The sequence below is a fragment of the Lissotriton vulgaris genome, chromosome 6 (genome assembly GCF_964263255.1).
Source record: "Lissotriton vulgaris chromosome 6, aLisVul1.2, whole genome shotgun sequence".
NCBI classification, from domain to species: Eukaryota; Metazoa; Chordata; class Amphibia; order Caudata; family Salamandridae; genus Lissotriton; species Lissotriton vulgaris.
Window position 1 is genome coordinate 1,693,108,038 of NC_141694.1, and position 14,441 is coordinate 1,693,122,478.

A 14,441-nucleotide genomic window follows, 5' to 3' on the forward strand; every position below is an offset into this window, starting at 1 on the left:
GGAATAGACAGAATAGATGGATGCGCGAGCCTATAGGGTTAAATTAGGCTCAATAATAGCCAATTACACAGTGATCAATCAGAATGATAGATCGAAATGGCAATACAAGAAGACTGTCTGAGCGATTTTTAGTGTACGTATTCCTTAGTAAGCTTTCATGCTGAGCAGCTCTAACCGAAGTAAAATACAGCCCCGCGTGTCTCTCGCCTGACCACATTTAGCTCATTTATATATATATTTCAGCACCTCTTGCAAAAAAAAACCTTCTGGTGCTGCACATATTCAGGGCCACGGTAAGAGACAGGCTGTAGTGCAAACTCTCATCGTGCAACTGCTCCAAAAGTCACGTTGGTGGTAGTAAAAGTGATTTAAATACGATTCGATTTGTTTTTTACCTTTTTCATTTTTTGCATTGTGTCTTCTGAGATTTCCCTTTTCGAGTTACATAATACTGCTCAAAAATGCCCATCTTGGTGACATGGGGCAGGCAGGCAGGTTTACAGAAAGGACACGATAGGAAAATGAATGGCAAAGAGAATATTCCCATAGAGTGTGCTGAAAATGTTTCCTTTGGGAGAGAGTGGAGCAGACTAGACAAGACAATTTTGCTGTGTGAAAAAGGCTGCTTTATTGAAACAGGTGAACATCACAATGAAAATCCCTGGCAACGGCCTTACAAAACTTAAAGCCTCACTAATACTCCAAATACCTGACCCCTGATCCTGCCCCCGCCCCTACGATCCCCTGAACATGCCCCCAACCTGACATTACCATTTAATCAGCAATACAAAGCATTGCAGTAAAATGATACCCTTTAATTATACACTTCAATTAACCAACATCCTATGCCTGCCTCTCTACAACAGTAAATCCGCAAACTTGTCTAACTGAACTTAAAATAACCTGCATACCCTTTCCCTGTCCATAAACCCAACTTCAACAATAACCAAAAAACTTCCGCCAGCCCTTAGCAAACTTTCAATAATCCCCACACAGCACATATTCCAAGCTACATTACATGCTACCTCTTGCTCACTGTTCGAATGAAAGCCAGCCATGGAGAAAAATGCAAAAAACGAACCTAAAGGTTACCCCCAAAAAAACAAGGGATATAGGGAGGGAGGGGAAAACTAATCCATCACCAACGCTCGCAGCCACCACGTCACCAAACCTGAAATGGTGGCGGGGAGCGAACGCACACCGTCCTTATAGTTGGGCTACTATTGGGCTACTTTTTTAGAGCCCAAAGACAAAATGGACGAAGCGGGGGGCTGCTCGCCCCGTTCCTCCCAAACCGCCGGGGAGGAGACCTCCCTACGGACGGCTGCCCCCCCCAAGTCCCTCTTCTGTGTAGAGATCTTTGTTTTCCTGGCTTAGGATCTCTTTGCCAATATCATCTACTCTCGCAGCAGATGCACTTCTTGCAAAGCTCAATACTGGATGGTGCCAACGTCTGAAAATGTGTGTCAGTAGCCTGCTCTAAAAAAAGACAGGGTTGCTGCCGCCGTGACCTGGTAGACCTGTGGTGAGTGTGCCTCCTTCAAAAGGGTTTCTGAAGGTTGACCCTGCTTTTGGAAACCTACCAGTTCCCTGACCTCAAAATGTGATGGGGATCTCCAAGTCTGGCAGGGTGAGAGCTCTGCCAATTTATGTAGGAGCTTCTGCTCTGCTTAACTACAAATGGCGCCCTAAATCCTAAACTGTGACTCTCTTTTCCGATGTACAGATGTTATTCATATTGCTATAGTGATAACCAACATTGGTATGGCACTGTAGCTACTTCTTTATTTTGTCCACCTTTTCATGTGGATATGGGAACCCAACTGGACCAGAGGAACTACTGTCTGATATTTTATTTTGGTTTTTGGCTGTGCGTGGTCAGTATAAACTGTGCTGAATTTTGAAATGGTTTATATCAGTTAATGTGAAAGTAAAATTACTTGATCTTTTACATGCTCACATGTGGGTTTGCGGAGAATTTTTATGGTTTTCTCTAGGGTCAGGTATCAGTTGTTATTGGCAGCTCTACCAAATTAGTAATTCCCTCTAATCACTTCTCTCCTGTGAAGAAGCAAACTATCAGAAAGTGATAAAAACCATGGTCTTCTCAATAAATTCCACTCTTCTGTCATAATATAGAAGCAGTTGCCTTTCAGTAGCAACACATTTAGAGATGATAAAGAAAGTGGATAGATGTAATTTCTGACACCCATACTCAGGGCTTGCATTTTATGTTATGTTATGCAAATTAGTAGAGCAAAATATCACCTGGGAGGGTGCTGAGCACGTGTGAGTTTAGGCACACCTAGGGCCTAGTGGGACTACTCAAAAAGCCAATTGTGTGGAATTCAAGGAGCGAGGAGGAGGCTCTTATCTGTAGTGGCAGGTCATTCCACACTTTAGGTGCAGTTTAGGGGAAGGTTCGACAACCTGATCTGGTTTTCCATATGCATGGGATTTGTGCAAGTAGGAGACTGGAAGAGTGGAGGTGTCTAGAATGTTTGCGGTGGCGGTTTCTCCTGGGATGATGACATGCCATGTGGCTAGCATTGTTTCTCTGGGATAAGATTGGGACGTGTTTGGCGAGGTCTGTTGGGTCCGGTTGCAGGCTGAAGTTGTTGTAAATGGTGGTGATGTTACTGAAAAATTGAGAGAGATTGCTGCAAAGATCCAGTGAGGGAGTGATCGAGTTAGAGGCGGCTGAAGGTGAGGTGAAATCTTTCACATTGGCAAAGATGTCTTTGCCTCTGTTGGTACTGGCATTAATTTGGTCTGCCAGAGTGGAGTGTTTGGTGGTCCGAATCATTTGGTGGTAGCATCTCAGGATGGATTTGAACATGCTCCTGTCTACATTGTCCTGCCTCATTCTCCATTTGTATTCCAGTTGTATAAAGAGGTGTTTCTTCATTCTGAGTTCCTCCATGTACCAACTGGCCTGGGGTATGGATCGTGTTGTATCGTGTTTAGTGGGGTCCAGGAGGTGATCCAATTGTTGAAGTTCTTAATGGCTTTGGGGAGGCTGTTGCTGTGCCATTGTTTTGGTGGGGGTAATGGTGATAAGTGATACTGTTCCAGTTTCGGGAGGCTGGTCTGGTGATGGTGAATGTGCTTTGCCTGGGACAGCGACGCTGAACTTGATGAGAGTGCGGTCAGTCCGTGGAACTGGTGCAGGCCTGTTGTCTCAGACATGCCGAAGTTGGTGAAAATAGGGTCTAGAGATGTCCAGTTACGTGGGTAGATCCCTTTACCCCTTGTCGTGCAGCAAGTCTCAGATCTCTGTGGCATGTTTGGTGAGTGAGCGGGTGTTAAGGAGCATGCATGCATGTGTGGATTATTGGGTGGGTGGCTGCAAGACTGTGTGAGTTTTAGAGAGTGGGGTGTTGGGTATTGTCAGTGTGGTGAGTGTTGGATTTGGGAGTGCATAAAACCTGCAAGAAGCACAGAGAATGCTCTCTCAGTGGTGCAGCGAGCCAGCAGTGGCTGGGGCTGAGGTCATGGTGGGTTGTAGCATGGTAGCAGCGGGAGAGGGAGGGATTCTGGGTGAAGCAGCGGATGGGCACAGATGGGCTTGCCTTTGGCATGCCTTCAGAACGCCAACAGAGCACCTGCTGCATGCATTTTCTGCATGTCCATGCTATGCCAGCCATTAATAGGTCCTGCAGATGGGAAATCCAGTCATGTTACTGTCTGTGCAGATGACGGTTGAGAAATCCAGCAATGTCACTTCCTGTGCAGGTGGATGATGAAAATGAATCCTCTTGCTTGGCTTTCTGTTAAAGACAGTTTTGGTGAGAAACAAGTGATAGAAATTGCTGTGCATGTGGATAATTGGACATCCAGTGATGCTACCTCCTGTGCAGATGAATGATGGGAAATCCAGCGATTTTAGGGACCAACACTTCAAACCACGGACTTGGTATTTTCCATATTCCCATTATAAGCATGAGAATGTATGCCTCAGCACCCCAAAGTATGTTTAGATAAAAGTCAAGGACCCCGTGAATATATGGCACATGATCTGGGGCCACACACCAGATGTACCAAAATCTTCTACCAGGAATAATTTGGAATTCTAACTTTATGCTACTATTCTTTTCAATTCCAAGCCTCTTCTCAGATGAACTATGTAAAAGATTGAAGCACTACTTGGACTCTAACTTATTTGCAGTTTTGTACCATCCAAGATATTTACCTAATTTCCTTGCACAAGATACAATTCCTACAACCGTATTACCACTATTGCTGAAATGAACCATTCTCATTCTACATATTAACATGTGTGCCTTCTAGGCACAGTGTAATCCTGGGCAAGTAATTTTAAATGCATTTGATTGCTTACCCTTTTGGAAAATATGAAGTATTCAGAGTCAAGATAACATCTTACACTTTGGGGCAGTACCCAGTCTCCAACATTCAATTAGCATAGAAATGCAAGAAAATATCCAACCCCTCAAAAAAGCTTTCCATTGTCACTTGGTTGGCTTATGTAGTCTCCAGACTTTTGTGCTTGAAACTGTGGTTCCCATTTAAGGTTGAAACTGTAACCACTACACTACAGATAATCGGCATCAATAGGGGCCTTTGCTGCGCCCAGAAACTACATCCGGGGCTGCAAAGGGAAGTAGATGGACAGCTGTATTCATTGGAGCACCTTTAGTTCTGTCTGTCAGTGTAATCACATGACCCTTCACCACTAACACCTACTGATGTCCAGAATGAGTATCCACTGGCATGGGTACTCACTGAAAAAGTACATTCTCTTCCACAGGCGCTTAAAGCCTACCAAACCTCATACATCTGAAGAAAGATACCCAGATTCTTCCTCTATGTTATGTTACTGTTTGTTTTATAGAGCGCTCAGCTGCTCAAAAGAGCGTCCCGGCGCTAAAGATCATCACAACCAATACCAGCAACTAACACACAGCCATAACGGCACCAAAATTCACCATAATAGCATTACAGGGCAAAAAGATGAGTTTTAAGTCCCTTTCTAAAGACAGAAAGATTGGAACATGTCCGCAACGCCAGGGGCAGCGTGTTCCAGAGACAGGGTGCGAGGTAGCTAAAGGAGCGACCTCCACAGCGAGCACGTTTCACTATTGGGACGATGGCATTGGCCTGGGCAGCAGACCTCAAAGGTCTAGATGGAAGATAGAAGTTGACCCTTCTCTGCAGATATCCAGCGCCGACATTGTGAAGCGCCTTAAAAGCTGTAGTTAAAGTCTTGAAAAAGATGCGCTTACGAATCGGCAGCCAATGCAGAGAGACAAGGAGATTGCTGGCCCTGGCTCTTCTAGTTAGACCAAAGATTGCCCTGGCTGCTGAATTTTGAACTATCTGCAGACGGGTCAGCAGATATTCAGGAAGACCTAAGTAAAGCATGTTGGCGTAGTCTAGGCGAGAGCCTATCAGGGCTTGCACCGTGATCTTCTTGTGCTCCAAAGATAGGTATGGCAAAAACTTACGCAACATCCTTAAGATGGCAAAGCACTTCCCAGTCAGGCCAGCAACCTGGGCTTTGAAGGAAAGAGTGGTATCAACCATCATACCCAGATTCTTTGCTGTAACCGAATCGCTAGCAGGGGGAAACATAGCCGAAGGCCACCATTGCTTCCATCTCAGGTCTTCAGGACAACCAAAGAACAATATCTCGGATTTGTCGGAGTTGCATTTGAGGCCACTTTTGCCGAACCAATCAAACACAAACTCCAGACACTTCCGGATAGCTGCTCCATCGAAGTCACAGCCCCTGTCACAGGTGAACAGGAGCTGTGTATCATCCGCATTGGATATGATCTGTGCCCCTAACTCCTCCACCCATGCCGCCAGAGGTGTAAGGAAGATATTAAAAAGGGAGGGACTGAGAATGGAGCCCTGCGGGACCCCAACCTCAAGCTGCGGCATCAGGGCGGAAAAAGGGGGGGCCCAGATCGTTTGTCTCCGGTCGGCCAGAAAAAATTGAAACCATGCGAACACCGTTCCCCGCAGGCCAATCTCCCAGAGTCTTGTTAGGAGGAGGTCGTGGGGAACGGTGTCGAAGGCCGCCGACAGATCGAGCATGATAAGCAGGGCCTTTCCACCCCTGTCGAGAGTCTCCTTCACAGCCTCGGTTACCTCAAGTAGAGCTGTTTCAGTGCTCAGGTTAGATCTAAACCCGGACTGTGACTGATGTAATAAGGAGTTACCCTCTAAAAAGTTGGTAAGGGTGGTATGAACATGCTTTTCCGTAATTTTGGCCAGGGCAGGAAGCAGCGAGATTGGCCTGTAGTTGGAATGCAGTGTAGCGTCTGCATTCGGTTTTTTAATGAGGGGAAGAACTAGGGCCTGTTTCCAAGATGAGGGGACTTTGCCCGAGTTCAAAGATGCATTGATGATAGGGTTGATGATCGGGTTCAGGGCAGGTACCAGGGTCGCAAGACACTTGGCGGGACAAGGGTCCAGTGGAGAGCCAGATTTCAGGCTAGACAAAAGGTCGAGCGAGGCCTGAGGCTCTATGGAGGGGAAACAGCGCAGGGTAGGACCCGAGGAATCAGAACTGGCTCTCTAGACATGTCTCACACATTTGCAGATGACATAGAACACAATACGTCTAAATTACACATATTTTTCTCCACAACACCGTTTCTTTTCTCTTACCACTTCATGTCCAGCACTGAAGGGGGCTGCATGATTTCACACATTAAGTTTTTTCCAACCATGTCTCTCCTTTTCCCCAAAGTACTCTCAGCAGTAGAGCAATGTGATGCGTTTCTCTTTATACAAGTTTAAATTATATTTCAAGGTTACTTATTGAGAGCGCTTCCTAATTTTAGAAATCAAGGCCTACTCTGACTTGCAGCTTATTTCAGAAATTATTGGCAGTTCTTGATGATTTTATACAACATTGTGAGAAATTGGGTTATTAGTGGGGGGTGGGGGTGGGTGGGTGGAGCCCCACGCAAGTAATTAATACAATCCTTGTAAGGGTGACCCACAAAAGTCACTAAATAAACCTGTGCCTAAGCCTCTGGTAGCTTGGCACAAAATCAGCCAGGCTTAAATTAAAAGCAACATGTAAAGAATGTATACAGCACTCAAACAGTAGTAACCAATTAGGAAAAAGAGAGTAAAAGTTATTAATAAAATTACACCAAAACTGCAAAAATGCAATCAGTAGAATGGGAGATATGAGTTTTTAACATTTTAGGTGAAAATAGCACCAAAATCACAAGGCGCCACTCGGGGTTTGTTAAAAGTTAGGCTGCAAACGTCAACATTATCGGCGCCATCTTGCTCTTTTTCGAGCCCATTCGTGCGCGTAAGCGGCAGCCATTTTGAGCACCATGGCCCCACTGCCCCTCGCTGATAGCCAGCGCGCTTCTCGCTCTCTCTTAGCCCCGCAGGCATCCCCCGCATGCTGACAACCTCCTCGCTCTCATATGCCTCGGGTTATAAACCCCTCTTCAGCGCAGCTCTGCCTCGGAATCCCATCCTGTTCCCAGCGCGACACCTCCCTCCATCCCTTTCATGGTCCCGGGTCCTTTGATACAAACCCCCTTTTTCCTGTGTGCCCGTTTGTCTTCCTTGTTCCCAGGCCGCCACCTGGCCCTGCAGATACTGTTTATTACCCCGTACAGTAGGGAGCTTCCCCTCCCCATTGAAGGACCCTCGACTTGATCAAAGCCCCCACCCTATGAGATCCGATCAAACCCCACACATTCCGTGAATCGGCGGAATGCCCAGCTGTGCGATAATCATCACCTATTGTGACCGGGGCAGGGACTTCAACTGTAAATGTGTGGGAACGAGCTTGAAGCGGGGATTCCTAGGATACCTTTCCGTACATCAAAGTACTGACAAGTATATGTTTCATGTAATAAAGCAATAAACCTGTGTATAAGAGGCCAGGCCTCAGAGATGCGGTTAGAGCACCTCTTGACGATACTTGCTGTCCGAATTGATGTGTTCTCCTCCGGAGAGAATAAACCCTCGTTTCCTGCCTTTCAGTCTCCAGCGCCTGCTTCTTCATTGATTAATATTTTGTGGGTAATAGAGGCGACACCGCCGGGCAACACAAAAGGGTCTTTTGGTCACTGGTTGTCTAGCCACCCTTTTACAAATTGGCGTCCCAAGCGTGGGGCCCATCAGCGACTCGTGGATCCAGTGGGAGAGGTCCTGACGACAGAGTGAACGACTGCAACGATCGGGAGGTACCCTGTCCGATAGACCCTCGTCTGACAGCCAATCATCCGAACTTCACTGGTTCCGAACAGACCTCTCTCGAGTGATCTACGGTCCTGACTGGGAACCATCAGGAGTGCCGCGAGGATTACGAAGAAAAGAGGACGATCGGGCGCTGGATTCGGAAGACAAGAAACTGTCCACGCGGTCCGGGTAAGGTCGTGTAGACACGACGAATTACAAAAAAATTGTTTGATTGATTGAAAAAATACTAGTATTACTCTTTGATAATTTATTTGGAGATTCGCTGTCTGCAAACGGAGAAACAACAGGCTCTCCCTTTACAAACAGTGAAGGATAGGTAACGCATCCGTCGTGCCTATCTTTCTCCCCCACTGATCAATTGCCCCTCCCCATTGATTAACTGTTACAGATCATTTTTCTGGAGATTCTCTGTCTACAAACAGGAAAGAATAGGTTCCCTCTTTGCAGATAGTGAAAGGGTAGGTAACGCAGACCTTTGCGGGCCTACTTATTCTCCCCATTGACCATTTTATTGACCAAACATTGACTGCCCGATATTGGTTCATGAGGTATTCACTGCCTGCAAACAACGTAGAATAGAAATATTCTGTCTAGTCTTTGCACGCAGTGATAAGATAGGTAGTGCTGACTATTATCCCCATTGTGATCCGTCATGCCTGTCTTCTCCCCACTGATTGGTAGCCTGTTTAGCCCGGACCGCTTATTAGAGATGAACCATCCGGCTCCACTGGAAGGCACCCCTAATAAGGACATGTTCATGAAGCATGGATTGATCGCTATAGCCTATAGCAAGCTGTGGCATAAATATACGAAAAAGGATCGAGAAAGTCAGTGGCCACTGATAGGATCCTTCGATGATGATAAAATAAACGCTCTAGAAACAGCCCTTGGTAAAAACAAGACAACGCCCACTATGCTTGATAGTTTCGGCATGTGGCGCAAAGAAACTGAACAACGAAAGAAGAGAACTGAGAGTAGGTTGGGAAAAGAGCTGCGAAAAGCAGCCCAGCTAGCTGCTCAGAAACTAGAAGAAGAGATAAAAGAAAGGGAGGAAGCCAAACAGAAACTAGAAATAGAAACGTCAAGCCAGTGCCCGGTTAGAACGTCTCCCACGCTCTACCCTGAATTACCCTTGAAACAACGAGCCAACGATGATCTGCTGCTAGGTCCCCCGATCATCTACATGCCCCCTCCATATGCCCCTTCCCAACCCCTAGCGCAACACCCACCACCCCCAGGTACAAACCGGAGTAGCGCCACAGTTTCGGCCCCCATGGCCTCTGTGCCGGCCGAACTCCTTGCATTAGATACTACGCAAACGACAACGTTAGGCGACCCTGAGGCCCGAAGGGTTGGTTCTGCAAGAACAAGCAGACTAAGCAAAGATGAGCGAGCAGGGATTGACAAGATAGCAAGGACACTGGTAGAAAGGAAGGAAGATGAAGAGTACATCACAGATGTGTTTAACTCGTATACAGGGAGTCACAGACGACATTTTACCGTACAACTGTGTTACCATGTCTTGAACGCATACGAGGACCGATATCGAGACAAAGGTCCCCAGAGCCTAACGACTCTGTACCGGAAGGTCGATATCGGGGATGAGGGTGAGAGTGATGTGACGGACCTCCTTATGCGTACGCTTGAGGTTTTCCGCCACCTCACTGAACGAAAACCGGCAACTGAACCCACGACAGCCGTAGTGACCGAACCACAAACTGAACAATCTAACGCCATGATGCTGATACGAGAGGCTGCCCCTTACTGGGTTCCTCCACGAGGTGAAGGGACTCACGATGACGCAGACCACAAAGATGCAAAAGGAAGGGTAGTGTACAATTGGGTCTACCAGCCGTGGGACCGGCAAGAGATTCTGACATTCCGGAAATCTCTGCCTGACCTACGCAAAAACCCCACTGCCTTCTATACCGAATTAGGTACAGCCCTAGGTTCAACGATTATGACTCTGGCTGACATCGACTTGTTTTTCGGGTTATGTCTACCAGCTGATGTGTGGAAGCAAATCCGGAAAGTCGACCACCTTGAGCTGTTTGGACATACCTGGTCACAACTCGATGGCTTTGATAAACAACGAGAACCTGGACAAAAGCCTTTGAAATGCATTTTAGACCTCCCGGATAAAATCGTACAGAAATTAAAAACCCTGATTCCAGAAAAGAAAGTGGACTGGTCGATAGTAACGGCCTGTCGCCAGAAACCTCAGGAGGACGTATCGGACTACTTCTCCCGGTTTGAAACGGTGTTCTCCGATTACAGCGGCCAGGACTTGACCACTGCAACCGGACACCATCTGTTTGTCCAGAATTACGTTAAGGGTCTGTCACCAGAGGTCTCCCAGAAACTGCAGGCCAGCGAGAGTAGTTGGGCAGCCTCCAAACCAACGGCTATCCTCCAGATGGCCCAATATTATGAACATCAGAAAAACAAAAACGATAGAGCAACAGAGAGAAAGAAGAAGGACTTAAAAGAGAGGGTGATGATTGCTCAACTGCAAGGGGTGACTATAGGACGAGACCAATACCGGGGAAACTATCAGACGAACGTCCCTAAAACTGCACCTCCCAGGGACCGCACTTTGACTCCCCACATTGGACGTACAGACATTAGAGAGGACCAGTGTGCTTTCTGTAAAGGAACGGGCCATTGGAAATCTCAGTGCCCAGTTCTGTTGGAAATAATCAGAAATAAAGACTCTAGGGACATAGCAAGTGGGCCGAGAAATAGGGGACAGCAGCGAGGGCCCCCAAATGACACGACTAACGATAGATCAGGCAGGCCAAATACATTTGACCGACCCAGACAGAACCAATGCCAGCAATCTGACTACGATGACGTCCATGACTTTGCATAGGACTGCCCAGGGCAAGGGAGGGATCCAGTCGAGCTCTATGTTGACCAGCAAGGCCCTTACGTCACTGCTAAGGTCTTGGGTACAAAGTCTCTATTTCTGGTAGACACTGGCGCAACACGTAGTGCGTTATCTAAACGACTGATTCCAAGGGCACCCTTGTCTGGCTCACTAATAACATCGACAGGTTTCGATGGAACGCCCTCCACTAACCCTTTGTCCGCCCCGATCCTCTTCGACTTAGAAAACAACACCACTGACACCACGTTTTTGCTTTCCTCCAATAGCCCTGACGCAATTATGGGACTTGACTTATTGAAACACTTCCGAGCGACAATTAGATGTTCTCACGACGGAGTTCGAGTTTTTCTTTACGACAACCCCGTTCTGCTTAGACATTGCCCTCCCAGACGCATGTTCTCCATCACCGACGCTGACACATCCCTGCTTGACACTCTGCCTCCGTATCTGTGGGCCAAAACGGATTCGGATGTAGGGCGCATGATGATTGACCCAGTACACATTACTGTCCGACCAGATGCAACACTCCCAAAACTTCCACAATATCGGATATTGCCCGAGGGCGAGAAGGCATTGGTAAAGATTATTCAGTCACTGATAGACGCAGGAGTGGTAGAGGAAGTGGTTAGCAACGTTTGCAACAGCCCTATCTTGCCCATCATCAAGAAACAGGGAGAGGGAGATGAGAAAGCATACCGCTTTATCATTGACCTTCGAGAGATCAACAAAGTGGTGGTACCCCAGTACCCCGTGGTCTCAGACATCACCACCATCCTGACTTTGATTCCCTCTACTGCCACCACCTTCACTGTCATTGACCTCAAAAACGCATTCTTTTCCATCCCCATTCACCCAGACAGCCGATATCTCTTCGGCTTCACCCTAAAGGCCCGCTCATATAGGTTCTGCCGAGCACCCCAGGGCTACGCAGAAAGCCCTAGCATCTACAGCCAGGCCCTCAAGAGACAACTGGATCAAGTCCGGTTACCCGATGGAGTGGTGTTAGTGCAATATGTCGATGACATCCTTTTGGCAGCCGACACCACTCCATTAGCTGTCACAGCCACCATTCAACTCTTGCACTTCCTTGCAGAAAATGGCCACAAGGTCTCCAAGAAGAAGTTGCAATTCTGCCAACCCCAGGTCACTTACCTAGGCCACCTTTTGTCCAAAGACGGAAGGAAACTCACTCCCGACCGGATCCAAACCATTCTCGAAACTCCTATCCCTAAGACTCAGAAACAGGTTCGCTCCCTACTAGGCCTCACCTCCTTCTGTCGACAGTGGTTACCCAACTTTAGCCTCATCGTGAAACCACTGCTTTCTCTGCTAGCTAAAGACGTCCCTTCCCCACTCCCTTGGACCCCTGAGTGTCAAACCTCCTTCACTGAACTACGAGATGCCCTTTGTTCGGCCCCTGTCCTAGGTACCCCCGATTACACGAAGCCCTTCTCCCTTTACACTCACGAAAGGGAGGGGTGCGCTTTATCTGTCCTGACCCAGTCCATCGGCCCAAGGCAACGACCGTGCGCTTACTTCTCTGCCACTCTTGACCCTGTAGCCAGAGCCTTGCCTGCCTGCCTTCGAGCTGTAGCTGCTGCTGCAATCTCTATCCGACAGAGTGAGGGGATCGTGCTCTCGAATTCCCTCACGGTACTGGTACCCCATGCAGTTGACACCCTCCTGAACCAAACCAAGACGCAACACCTGACGAGTGCACGACTGACTGGATACGAACTGACTTTGCTCGCACCCCATATCACCCTGAAAAGATGCACCACACTGAACCCGGCAACTCTGTTACCCTTACCAGAGAACGATCCCAATGTGCACCCTGTGCATGACTGCGTGACCCTTACGGACGAACAGACTAGAAGTAGGGTTGACCTCAGAGACACGGCTTTTCCTGACCCTGACGGAGAGCTGTGGGTGGACGGTTCCTGCATCAAACTCCCCGATGGCACCACTTCAGCTGCCTATGCAGTCACCACGGCTCGAACTGTAGTCGAGACAGCCCGCATCACGCAACGATCTGCCCAGGCAGCGGAACTGATTGCCCTAACACGAGCCTGCATTCTAGCAGCAGGAACCACAACGAACATTTACACCGACAGCCAGTATGCCTTCGGGGTGGTTCACCATTTTGGGCTCCTTTGGAGGGAGAGGGGATTCTTGACCTCACACGGCACCCCCATTTTGCACGGGGACCTAGTCTCCGCCTTGATCGAAGCCGTCCTTCTCCCCAAAAAGCTTGCAGTCATCAAATGCCAGGCACACAAAAAGGTGACGGACATTATAGGACAGGGAAATGCACTAGCTGACATCACTGCCCGAATGACAGCTGAAAGTAGGACGACAACACATATGTACGTGACCAGGTCACAAGCAGAAAAATGGACTGACGCTAGGGATACTATTAGAGACATTCAAATGGCTAGCACACAACACGAACTCGCTGAATGGACACGGTGGGATTAAAAGATGACGAAGGCTGCTGGCGGACAAAAGACACAAACAAATGGTTGCTACCTGACTCGTACCTGATTCCCATACTGACTATGGCACACTCCCCTGCCCACATAGGATCAGCCCCCATGATTGAACTTGTCTCCAGGGTTTGGCACAACGATAAAATCACAGACTCCGCCAAATGTCTGGTCCAGCAATGCTTGATATGCCTGCAACACAACCCCGGAAAAGGAACTGTAGTACCCCGGGGGGGGGTTTGGGGTCCCAAATCACCCGTTTGAAGTCCTGCAGATGGACTACATCCAACTAGACAGATGTCAAGGCCTGAAATATGTACTTGTTGTGGTATGCGCATTTAGCAAATGGGTGGAAGCATACCCAACCCGTGACAACACTGCTATGGCCACAGCAAAAGTTCTGTTAAAGGAGTTTTTCCCCCGTTACGGCCTTTGTCGAATTTTGTGGAGCGACAATGGCCCCCACTTCGTAGCCGAAGTTATCCAACTCATTTTGAAGGGGATGGGTGTAAAACAAAAGTTCCACGCAGTCTTCCACCCCCAATCTGCTGGACTAGTTGAACGACATAATGCCACACTGAAACTAAAATTGGCCAAAATAGTGGCTACCAAAGGACTGAAATGGCCAGACGCACTCCCACTGGCATTGCTCTCAATGCGTTCCACCCCTACCAAACACCACTTGACACCATACGAGGTTGTATTCGGCCGGCCTATGAATGTCTGGTCTGCACCGAAACCAACTTCCATTCATGACGTCCCGGACGTCCTAATGTCTGATTACTTATGCCAGTTGACTAAAACACTGTCTGTTATCCATCAACAGGTGCTGCATGCCATCCCTGACACTTACAGGGGTC

At 47.9% G+C, this 14,441-nt stretch overlaps 1 protein-coding gene across 1 annotated transcript in view; it reads right to left on the reverse strand.

Annotated features, from left to right (window-relative positions):
* The window catches only part of USH2A (usherin), a 2,319,650-nt gene that overhangs the window by 84,334 nt on the left and 2,220,875 nt on the right, over positions 1-14,441 (reverse strand). The gene's annotated exons all lie outside the window — the stretch shown is intronic.